We start from the raw sequence: 13,466 nt of genomic DNA, 5'->3' as shown, positions 1-13,466 counted from the left end.
GACGATTTTTTTGGGGGGTGGGAGGACAGAGCCTCCCTCTGTCGCCCAGGCTGGAGTGAGTGGCGCGATCTCGGCTCACTGCAAGCTCCGCCTCCCGGGTTCCCGCCATTCTCCTGCCTCAGCCTCCCAAGTAGCTGGGACTACAGGCGCCGCCACCACGCCCGGCTAATTTTTGTATTTTTAGTAGCGATGGCGTTTCACCGTGTTAGCCAGGATGGTCTCGATCTCCTGACCTCGTGATCCGCCTGCCTTGGCCTCCCAAAGTGCTGGGATTACAGGCGTGAGCCACCGCGCCAGCCTTGCTGACGATTTTAATGATTGCTTGAATGCCTTTAATTGCAGGGAGGCCGAATCTGGACAAGCACATACCAACTGCTTTGGTAAGAATACACGAATCTGATTTAGACCAGACCTAGTCACTTGTTCTTCAAACAGATTTAACTATAAGGAAGAGAGAGTGTGTATATATCTAAGCTTCTAAGTATCTGTGGACTTAGTTTCTCAGCTAGGAGCACAAAAACACGTTCCATTTTGGAGTTTGTTACAATATTGGCAAGTGCATTCAAACAAGCATCCCTCAAGCTGCTTATTCTTTATATTAATGTGAACTGTTTCCAGGGCCTGTTTTGGGCTACATACTTATATCACCTCAAAATTTGTAAGTTGAAGCTCTACCCCCCAGTGTGATGGTAATCAGGAGGTGGAATATTTGCACGGTGATTAGATTATGAATGTGTGCGGTGGGGGATCATGGTAGAATTAGTGGCCTTATGAAAAGTGGAAAAGACGTCAGAACCCGCTCTCCCCACTTACACTGAAGCATACAGTGAGAAGACCGCCGACTGGAAGCCAGGAAGAGCTCCCTCACCAGAGCCTGACCATGTTGGTATACTGCGCTTTGGATTTTCAGCCTCCAGAATCACTGTGAGAAAATAAATATCTATTGTTTAAGACACCTACTCTATGTCAGTTTCTTATGGTAGCACAAGGGGTCTAACATGGGGCCAAAAAAAGGGACTGTGAATAAACTAGCCCCCTGTGTCCATGTGACTTTTTGATAGATGACAAACTGTTTCCTAGTTAACTAACTACATACACTCTGAATATGGCTTTAAGAAGCAGACATCAAAACTCTTTCATCACCCATGAAAGGGAAAGGTCACGCATTTTATAAACAGAAAAAAAAAAAAATTAAAGAAATAGAACGTGTGATATTATTTAGTTGAAGTACATAAATAACTTGTTGAAATTATTGTAAATTAAAGACAAACATTTTAAGATATATCTATAATAATGTGAAAATCAATTTTGCTCAAGAAATTAATAAAGTCTGGGGTAATTTGAATAAAAATGTTGATTATTACGGTCAAAAATGAATGAAAGAAATAATAAAATGAAAATAAAATACTGTTGTATACTCTTCATTTGGCTTAAATGAAGACATCTGAGCATGTATAGTGTTGGAATGGCTGTGGATAAAGAATTTTCACAAATTTCTCTTGAATGTGTCAACTGATAAAACTACTTTGAAACCAACAACTTGGATATTGTAAGATTAAACAGATATATAAAGATACATGTATCTATATATGTATATATGCATCTATATATAGACAGATCTTATGATACAATAATTTCATACTTCTATATGCCCAAAATAATATATATATAAGTTATATATATAAAAGTTTATATAATTTTTATAAATGCATATGTATCTTTAATATACATATATATGTTTGTGTATATATATGGCTGGAGGCATTTCAAGAATATGGTTCCTGGTTGTTATAGTGATATACTCAATATATTCAAACTAACTAAGACACTAATCCAATGGAGAATGAGTAAACATATTACAAAATATCACACAATTAAATATTACACAATAGTAAAAATGAAGAGACTATGTAAATAAATATCAGTAACAAATACTGAATCAAGAAAGCATGTCCCAGAAGACCATAGGAGACAGTTTTATATAAAATTCGAATATAAGTAAAACATTACATTTTAGGTAAATATGTATATATAAATAAAAAAGAAAGATGTGATAAACCCCAAAGTCAAAGTCGGAATTAATTCTATGGGTAATAGAACAGAGAAGTGCTTAAAAAAAATTGTTTAATGATATTAAATCATCAGGCTGACTTTATTCAGGACCATTGCAATAGGTATAGAAATAACTGCAATGGGATTTTCCAGTGGGAAAGAGAGATTGGGCTTAACTCTGAATACAACATGGGGAAGTGGGAATTTATAGCCAAGGAGGAGGGTAGGGGTTAGTGGATAGAAAATCACTAACAGGAAACATCGGGAATACGGGTTATTCTGGCTAAACAGACCTTAAGGATTTTGACATCTCTTGGGAGATGGTAGAGGATGACAAATCTGATCAGATATTGAGAGTGATCTCTTATGAAACAGAGAAGGTTCTTGGTAAACTGACTTAGCAGCGTTCTTTGCTAAAACTGGAATTTACAAGTTCATAGATTGGTCTATAAGAAAGTGCAGGAGCATGACTCAAGCTTGGCCAAAGACTCCTTTGTCATTAGGAGTATACGGAGAGACAGGAGTTGCTGGCATTCACTAATCCTTATCTTTGGCAATGTGTTTGTGGATGTTCATCATATTATTAAAATAAATATTTAAAAATAGATTAATAAACTCCCACACATGAAGTTAGTGTGTAATACATTAAATAATTTTAATCCGTTCAGGTTTTTGCACTGAGTTCCAAAACTCCAAAGAGTAGGAGTTTGAGTAAACATATAAACAAAAAGAAACCAAAAAAACCGAAGACTTGCAATTAGCTAGGCAGAAGATGGATGATGCAATGATAAATGAGGAGTGTTCCACACGAAGAGAACATTTGACTAAAAAATAGGCAGGGCGCAGTGGCTCACGCCTGTAATCCCAGCACTTTGGGACGCTGAGGCAGGTGGATCACGAGGTCAGGAGATCGAGAACATCTTGGCCAACACGGTGAAACCTGTCTCTACTAAAAATACAAAAATTAGTCAGGCGTGGTGGCGTGCACTGTCGTCCCAGCTACTCTGGAGGCTGAGGCAGGAGAATCACTTGAACCCGGGAGAAGGAGGTGGCAATGAGCCGAGATTGCACCAATACACTCCAGGCTGGGTGACAAGAGCAAAACTCCATCTCAAATAATAATAATAATAAATAATAAATAATGCACAATACATGCCTCAGCTTCTGAGTGTCAGACACTAACTTATATACGTTATATATACCCACACAATTATATATACATTATATATACACATTATATGCATTGTATGTATTTTATTTATATATATACACACACACACACATACACACATATAAACACACTTCTCACAACCTTTTCTTCATTTTACCTAAGCAAATTTTCACATAGAAAAATCACATAACTAGGAAGTGGAAAAGGACATGCACTTCACCAACACACCGTTTTGTGACTGCCAGAATGGGTAATGGAAAAAAGTCTTAGCCAAGGAACAAAGAAAAAGTAGAAGGAAAGAAAGTACTAGTACTCAGAAAATTGTGCTAGCCCTCCATAAAAAGATAAATGAGAAATAGGTTCAAATCAAAAACCTTGAGCAAACTCTTTCTCCTAAAATAATTAGGCGAGGAACAGAAGACGAGCAAAAGAGAAAGATAAGAGCCTGCCCCCTGTCTTTCATCAGGCTGCTAAAACAAAATGTCATAAAATGGATTGCTTCTAAACAAAGGAAATTTATTTCTCACAGTTCTGGAGTGCCAGTACAGTCAGATTCTGGTGAAGAACCTATTCTGGGTTCAACCTATCAACTTCTCCTTATATCCTCTTATGGTGGAAGGAGCGAGTCAACGCTCTCAGGTCTCTTTTAAAGGGGCACTAATCCCATTTATGAGGGCTCCACACTCATGATCTAACCACCTCCTAAAGGCCTCACCTCCTAATATTATCATCATTGAGGTTAAGATTTCAACATATGAAATGTCAAAACATATTTTGGGGAGCACATAACTATGCTGTCCATAACATCTCCTGACTTCAGATAAATATTGCTGTCATAGAAGCACAGATACTCAGTCCCTCAAAACTTCAATAATCAGGAATGACCATGCGTTACAAAAAATGCTAGTTTATAGAAAATGGTGCATGCAAAGGTATTAATGCTCCCTCTGCAATCTCCCAGAGACTCAGACCCCAGGAGCCTCAGTTCAGGAAACCGCAGAGGCAGTTTCTTCAAAATTGCTTAATTTTCATGTATTTGTAGATATCCCACATTTTCTCTCTGTTATTGATTTCTGATTTGATTTCATTGTGGTTGGAGAAGATACTTTGTATGATTTCAGTCCTCTTAATTTTACTTATTTTATGACTTACTGTATGTCCTAGCATGGAGAATACTCCCTGTGTACCAGATAAATAAATGTTTTGAACTAACTAGAGTTTCTAGGGTAAAGAGTTTCATACTAAGACACAGAGATAAAGCCTAAAATACCAACAAGAGGACAGGGGGGGCTGTGTCACTCAAGAAAGCCATACCCACTGAAGACTAAGGACCAGGAGTACAGGGCTCCATGGGGAAGGGTGACTTAGAAGGTTTTGGATTTGCTGCAGATTTCTTGACTTTTCAAGAAGGCACTGATGTATTCAGTCCCTCTCTCTGAGAGAGAAGACACCCCCTCTCCTACTTGATAATTGGATGATGCCATAGTTACTGCTTGATGTTCAGTTTCTTCAAATAGAGAGGAAGTACACTGGCCACAATCTCTGAACAACAGACATAGAGGATTGACTTACAGGGGAAGCTAAAATGCTCACTTTCTCATGGAGCTCTCACTGAACCTCTGCTATTGTATTAGGCAACAGAAATGAGGATCAAGATTAAACAATGAGTGCTGAGTCTCAATCCGTTTGGGGAAACTGCTGTAGTAGTGGAGGTTTTGATAATTTTTAAATGTAATGCATAAAGATTGATTCTGAGATGGTCTTGTGTGTTGCACTCTTAAAGATACTAAAAAATGAAGCACACTAATCACTTAGTTTGAACCGACAGAACTGAACTAGGGAAGGAACCAGGGCCAACAAGCTTTACTGGCTTTGAACGGCTCCAAGGAAGACACAAAAGATTCTACAATTACTGAATTAACCACAAATCTACCAAGGCCGTGGCTACTATTTGGAAAGCAGTTTCATGGCAAGTGGAAGCCAAGTGCTCTGACATTATGCTGGTTTCTGCAAAGGGAGATTACCACATTCTGATGAATCATAGGTTTTTTATTAAGCCCAATGCATTAAGAAAGAAACCCTGGGGAATAATAAGAGGTATCACCATTTCCATGACTTCAAGTTGTCATTGCAGGGATTCCCATGAATAATTTTCATGATCTCTTTCCTCACTTCTCCCCCTGAGGGTAAAACCTTTGGCTCTACATCCACTAATTTCAGTAAGTTGATAGTACAGTCACCTTACTGGTACCTAAAGCAATAGTGTTGTAAATCATGGTCGCACTCAATTCTTAACTTCTAAATTAATATTTTTGACCTCATTCTTTGAGTAAGACAATATTTAAATTACTATATGACCCAGCAATTTCACTTCTGGGTACATAACCAAAAGAATCGGAAGCAGGGACACAAACATATATTTGCATCTCATGTCATTGCACCAGCATTCACAATAGCCCAAAAGTGGATGCAACCTAAGTATCTGTCTGTGGATACATGGATAAACAAGACATGATACATATGTATAGAATAGAATACAATAGAATAGAATAGAATAGAATAGAATAGAATAGAATAGAATAATTATTCTGCCTTAAAATAGAAGGATACGATTTTGACACATGGTACAACATGGAAGAACCTTGTTCTAAGTGAACTTAGGGGTAAGGGAAAGAAGCAAGTCACAAAAGGACAAATACTTTATGATTTTATTCATTTGATGTACTTAATATAGTCAAATTCAAAGAGCCAGAAAGTAGAATGGTGGTTGCCAGGATCTGGGCATGGGGAAGCAGGCAATGGGGAGTTATTGTTTAATGGGATAAAAGTTCCAGTCTTGGAAGATGAAAAGCCTTCTAGAGGTGGATGGAGGTGATGGTTGCACAGCAATATAAATGTACTTAATGCCCCTGAACTGTACACTTGAAAATGATTAAGATTATAAATTTCATTATGCGTATTTCACCAGAAAAGTTAGTTAATTTACAAAATCTTATTGGATAATGCAATTCTAGAATATGAATATTATGCAGGCAACACTGCTCTAAAATCATGTCCTTGAAGCTTCTATTGTTAACTTCTATATGTTCATCCAAGTGTGGTGGTTTTCTTATTAGATCTTTCACCAAAAATGCTTTTTGATGGTTAAGTCCTTGGTCAGGCTGGGACTTTATTGTCTTTTTTCCTTAATCACAGCTACTTAAGCAAGGAAAAAAAATGAAACTTTGGTTTGATTTGTGTGTTTATTTTCTGTAATCAGCATAATCAAATAATTTGCACATTAAAATATTTCTGCTGAGTTAACGTCTTAAAGTACTTTCAAATGTAAGTCTAGATGATTTACACCTAAGTAAAAATGAAATAAATAAGCTCCTTGGAAATGGTCTCATGTTCTACCCCTCACACAAGTTTTACTTCAAAATATACATGTATTTCTCTGATCAGAATTGGGTCAAATACAGTCAAATAAACTACCAGCAGTATTTTTCAAAATAAATCCACAGGTTAGGCAACTACCAAAAGATTAGTTTGATGAGAATAAAACTAAACCAAGAACATGTCAAAGTAATTATTAATAAGAGTAGTAAATGAAATTTAGTGTTTTTTTTTAACCTCATGAAAACTTTGAAGTGAACAAAGGAAGATGTTTGATAGAATGAAATGTTGCACACTCCAAAACCACATTATAACTTTATAAGCACTATTTCTGTGTCTATATGTATTTATGTGTAATGGTATATGTGTGTGTATTCATCCTTGAAATTTAATCCCAAGGTATAATCTTTCTTTTTTTTTCTTTATTGCTGAAGAGCATTGACCAAGTTATTATCTTCAACTCTCTCAAAGGGTGAAGAGAGAGAAGCAACATTGAGTCAACCGGCTGGTTTTTCATCCCTTTCACTTCTTCAGTTGTGGGCTGGAGAGAGATATAAGTCCAAGGACATTGGCAAGCCTTTTGTTATGTGGATATGCTTTACACAACTACAGTTTATCCATCAGAATGAAATACAGACAAAAGCTGAGGAAATCAGTCTTCTTAATAGATGGAAAGTGATCCTTTCTGCCTCCAAATAAAATTGAATTGTAACGTTCTTCGTATTTCTCTGGGTACACATCTGGTTTAAAAATTAGAAGTTAAATTTTAAAAGTAGGCAGAAGTTTGCACTTAAAGAAAGACATTTTTACTGTAATAGTGATAATTATTTTAATGCTTATAAAAAGTCCAATCAATGATAAGTGTCAAAATCATAACTGAATATATTGTGTGCTGTGTGAGAGATGAAATACATAGAGAAAATCCACTTTAATTGGTAAAAAAAAGAAAGAACATATTATGGCTTTTTTTCTAGGGAATATTCTGTAATGAGAATGGCAAAGCTGTACATTAAAGAGCCAAATACAAGGAGGTGAAAAAATAGTGGAATCTTTTTATTTGTTTTCTGCTTTTTTCAACCAGTGTTTCACTGAGTATGATTAATAGTACCATTTACTATTACTAGAAGACTAAATTGGTTGGGTGCATCTGTGGCTCATACCGGTTTAATCCTAGTGTTTTGGGAGGTCAACACAGGAGCACTGCTTGAGACCAGCCTAGGCAACATAGTGAGACCTTGTCTCTACAAAAAAAAAAAAAAAAAAAAATTGCTTGGAGTCTCGGCACAGGCATGTAATCCTCGCTTCTCAGGAGGCTAAGGTCGGAAGATTGCTTGATCCCAGGATTTTGAGGCTGCAATGAGCTGTGACCACATCACTGCACTATTAAGCAAAAGTAATCAAAATGTTTGAGATCTTGCATATATCAAGAACTTTATGATATCATATTTAATATTCATATTAGTATTCTAATATAGATAATATTATTCCCCTTTTCCAATGAACAACAACAGCAAACTAACACAAGAACCAGAAAACCAAACACCGCATGTTCTCACTCATAAGTGGGAGTTGAACAATGAGAACACATGGACACAGGGAGGGGAACATCACACACTGGGGCCTGTTGGGGGATGCGGGGCTAGGGGAGGGACAGCATTAGGAGAAATACCTAATGTAGATGACGGGTTGATGGGTGTAGCAAACCACCATGGCACGTGTATACCTGTGTAACAAACCTGCATGTTCTGCACATGTACCCCAGAGCTTAAAGTATAATAATAAAAAAGAGGTTACATAATTTGTAAGAGGTATATAACTTAACAATATTCACACCAACTGCTGGCTTTATTTACTGGTTCTCATCCCCGTCTTGAAAGAATAAGGTTTAAAAAAAAATGCTGTCGGATATGTATTTGATGAAGTAACATTTGGCTCTGATACTGAATTCAGCTGGGAAAAGGTACAGGAAAAATGCATGCAAAACTAAGAGATTTCAGAATACTGGTCAAAGGTCTGTGTTTGTTGAATTCTTGGTCTTAGCGAAATTGTGGCTGAGCAAGCAGTAATGCATGGGAGTTCAATTGAGGTTAAAAAGGACCATATGGGTCAATGCCGGGGAGCTTAAAGACAATTCCTCTAAGAACCTGTGTGACTAGGAACCTGGATTCACACAGTTAATGGAAAAACAGAACTTTGTAGGAATGTGTTGAGAAAAATGAACTTAGATCATACGGGGATGATGAAGTTATGTAAATCAAAGGCACTGTTTGAGGCCATCTGCAGGTCACGTTGACCTTCCTGGCCAGGGGCTCTCATTATGTATATGTGTTGTGAACAGGTTTTGAGCATTCTGCTGGAAAAGGGTTTGAGGAAAACTAACTCATCCCAATGTTTAGACTCACATGAGAGGCCGAAAAGTTGTAAAATATGATGAAAGAAATAAATCTAGTACGAAGGCAGAAGTTTTAAAAAAGTCTTGGAAGAAATAGAAGAGAATCAAGGTCATTGTCAGGATGCAAGATGTGGTAGAAAGAGGGATGTGGTGCCCAGATGCCTCGTCAAGGAAGATCTTGCTACTCCGCTCTATTAGCTGGTGTTGGTTAGTATTAAATGTCATTCATATCAAACTCTATCTCAGAATTTGCTTCTGGAAGATCCAATCTGAAAAATATAAAGTCGTTAAATCAAATAATGTGTGTCAAAAAAGGAACAAAAAGAAAAGATAATATGTTTCCACTAGAGAGATGCAGTGTTTACAGAGGCTCTAAAACAAAGGTCAATCTTGAAGAAATAATAAAATCTCCATTTGCGTATGAAGATCTCAGGAAACCTTTAGTCCTCTTCAATGGAGAAAACAATGAAACCGGAAAGAGAAGACTAAATCTAGTCTTCTAGATTCTATCATTTCTTTTGTTAAATAAATTTGAGACAGTCACTTATTATCAGTGAGCCCCAACTTCTTATTTGGTAAAATAGTCCACCACATAGCTAATCAGAGTACGTGCTCTCTTCTTCCTTTGGGCATTTATTATAGCTCCAATATCCTTTGTTAATTGCACTAGAATATCCTAACAACTAGAAGAAAGGATAGGTATGCAATAAATAATTGAGATGTATTATATAAAAAATATGACTTTTTGAAGCACCTGATCAGTAACACTTCTGTTGTATTTCAGAAAAATAAAGCTGCTCCCCAAATTCCTTAATTTTACCTTTAATAATTTTGATATATTTTCAAAGAGCTTCTTGTGTAAATTCACTTTTTTCTTCTAATTGAATTTAGGTCATTGGGACAGAATGGGGTTCATTTAGAAAGCAAGAGAAAACATTCCTTACCTCAACGCAGATTTTTTGAAAATCTCATGAGAATTCTTTTAAGGTATGTGTGATAGGTCACTCACATTATGACGATGCTTTCAAGCTTCATGAATAAAACTGACTATTCCTTGCTTTTCCTTTCCAGTGTATTAGGATTGCAATTACTTTTGTACCAACCTAATACATGTGCATTTTTATATGTTTCTCTCAGATAGACTACGAAACCCCAAAAGCAATGTCTACTTGGGCTCTGTCTCCCCAGCAGTTTTCAAGTGTTTGACATATACTAAGGACAAAAAATATATATAATAATAAACCGGTTATGAGTGACTTAGGTATATACTGCAATAAACATGTTCAAATTGTTCTTAGCTGAGTTACTTATTTTCTAAGATGGCAAGAGAGAATGGAGGATTATTCTCTGTTCTTAATCTAACCATAAAATTATCATAAGTAGTTTAGACCAGTAAGAACAATGGTTCATTACATATTTATGCAAATACTGTATTCTACTTCTACCACATTCCCACAATGTGATCTCGTAAAACCTTTATGAACTTCAAGGACTTTGTCTTTGCAATGGGTATAGTAACTCCTACCTAAAAAATGTAGTTTTAAAGAATAAATAAGATAATGAATGCAAAGTCTTACTGTGTTATCTGGCTACTGTTAGTATACCACAGCGATTTTTTTTTCTTACTACCCATGGCCCAAAAAGAGTTGCCTCGTGGTGAGTTTGCTCCAAAGTGTTAGAAGATGGTGTAGCTACCAATATCACTTTATTGATAGAATCTTGGATTTGAGATTGTAACTCTTAAATAAAGAGTTCATTCTGGCTCTCAGAATCAAGCAATGTATTAATGTTATGATATTTGTCACATCATGGAAGCTACAATATGGACTTCTGCAGAATTCATGCATCCATTTGCTTGTTAAGACTCAGAAAATAAACAGAAGTACTTAGCCTAATGTAATATTGATGGCTGTAGTAGCCCATCTGGAGCAGCTGCTGCCATAATGCCTGCTGCAGTGAGGGAGGTTGGGCCAGGGCTGTGTGCTCTGTGGAGCCTGTGGGAGCCAGGAGCAGGCAGGAGCCATGCTGCCTTCTGAGTTAAAGGGGCAGGATCCCTTCCCTCTGGGAGCAGTTATAGCTGCCCAGCTGCGGCTGCAGACCCAGGCATTCCTGTGGTATCCAGGGCCCAGGAAGTTTGCTTGCCCCCACAGTCTTGGAAGTGCCTGCTCCTGTTGCCTGGCCTCTCCCTGCTCCTGGTGTCCACTCCAATTTTGGAGCAAAGTGGTGGCCAAGCCCAGGCACTGTTGCTACCTGGTTGGGTGTGCACTCACTTGGGGCAGCACTAACTCTCCAGCCCCCTGCTGCCTCAGACCCTTCTGAACTTTAGGCTTCAACAAGCACAGGAGGGAAGTCAAGCAGGGGCAGAGTACAGCTCAGCGTGGGCCTACAGATGACCCTCAGCACTAACAGCCAGGACACCATGGGCACCATGGATGGCAGGTTGATGGTGGCAGGAGGCAGACAGGCTTCTGGGCAGAAAGGGGTGGGTCCTGGTGAAGCCCCAAATTCGAGACAGAGACAGCCTAAAGCCTGGGGGCTGGGCTGCCAGTTCTGTGGACCAGAGTGGGAACTTTTGGTGCTTTTTTTGGGCCCACCCATAGCTGCCCATGGACCAATCAGCATGCATTTTCTTCCCTCCAAAGTCCATAAAATCCCTGGACTCAGCCCGACTTGGACAATGCGATGACCTGTCTGCAGATAGGAGCTATTCACTGTGATTCTCCTCTCTGCTGAGAGCTCTGCAGATGATGGGATGAACTGCCTGCAGAAAGGAGCTACCCACTCCGGGTCTCCTCTGCACTGAGGGCTGCACAGACATGGGACTACTGTTGGGAATACACTGCAGGTCTCCTGAGAACTGTTCTGCCACTCAATGAGGTTCCTCTCTGCCTTGCTCACTCTCCAGTTATCTGCATATCTCATTCTTCCTGGATGTGAGACAAGAACTTGGGACCCACTGAATGGTGGGACTGAAAGAGCTGTAACACACACAAGGCTGACACATACTCACTGATCACCACATTGCGGGCAATGAGAAGGTGAGAGGAACTGAGGCCCTTTGTGAAGGTGAGACCTAGGGGCTCCGCAAGCCACAGTTGTGACATTCTCTTTGAGGTTTTGCAGTTCCTGGAATCTCCAAGCTTCTGGCACCACCATGCTCTCCTTGTCCAGCCATGGGTGCCCTCGGTGGAAGTCACATGCTGTACATATGGCCCAGCCATGGCCATGCATGGAGCCAGTACTTGTGCTGGTGCCTGGAGCTGCCTGCCCTGCTGCAGCAGTCAGAGTGCCTGGCTGTGTGCAGTGGCTGGACCCCACGCTCATTCACCCACACACCCCTCTCCACTCTGTGCCTGGCTTGCACTTGGCAGATGTGGGATCTGGGCTGGTAATGGGAACCAATCACAGCCTGTCAGGGCAAGTGGGTGTGAGGAGCCCAGGGGGCATGAACAATACTCAGGCAGAAGGTGCAGCTGGCCACAGAGGTTTCCGACTGGCAAAGCGGCAGCCTATGGATCCCGTGACAATATTTCCCTTACTCTGTTCACTTTTAACTCCATTCTAATAAAGTAATTAGCAAGTCTTCCACCACAAAGTTAGATAATAATTCAGGAATGCCTTCAAGTTTCTCATTTTCTTGCTGTGTACTCATTTTATCCTCCGTCAATAGTGAATCAGAGATTCCATTTCCCCATCTGAAATTATGATAAGACTAACTTTACAGGAATTTGTGGGAATTAAATGAGTCCAAGGTCCTTAATAAACTAGAAATAATTCATTCCATCTGTATGTTTAATACTATTATATTATTACTGAGACCCTTACTATTGATTTTATTTACCTACACTTTCCACCTATATGAAACAGAAATAAAATTAAATTACATCAATTTTATATGCCAGCATGAGAAGAAGCAGTGTATAACAGCAACAGAAAATCATATTAAAAATAAAATATCTACATTTATACAGTCATATCTTCCTTTATTGTGCTTCACTTCATTGTGTTTTGCAGCTATTGCAGTTTTTTACAAATTGAAGGTTTGTGGCAACCCTGCATCCAACCAGTCTATTGGTATCAATTTTTTCCAATACCATGTACACACTTTTTGTCTCTGTGTTATATTTTGGTAATTCTCACAATATTTCAGACTATTTCATTATCATTGTATCTGTTATGGTGATGTATAATCAGTGATCTTTGATGTTACTATTGTAATTGTTTTAGAGTGCCAAGGTCTGTGCCCCAAAAAAGGTGGCTACAATATTCAGTAAATAAAATCCAGATAGACCAAAAGCCTCTTGTGCCAAACAGATAAACACATTGTGAACAAAAAGAAAAGTTATTGAAGGAAATTAAAAGTGCTATTCCAGTGAATACATGAATAATAGGAAATCAAAACTGTCTTTTTTGCTGACATAAGAGAGTTTGAGTAATCTGGAGAGAATATAACCAGCCACATCAGTTCCATGATCT

This window comes from Theropithecus gelada, chromosome 3 (genome assembly GCF_003255815.1).
Source record: "Theropithecus gelada isolate Dixy chromosome 3, Tgel_1.0, whole genome shotgun sequence".
In the NCBI taxonomy this organism is placed as follows: Eukaryota; Metazoa; Chordata; class Mammalia; order Primates; family Cercopithecidae; genus Theropithecus; species Theropithecus gelada.
Note: the sequence above shows the minus strand (reverse complement) of the source record.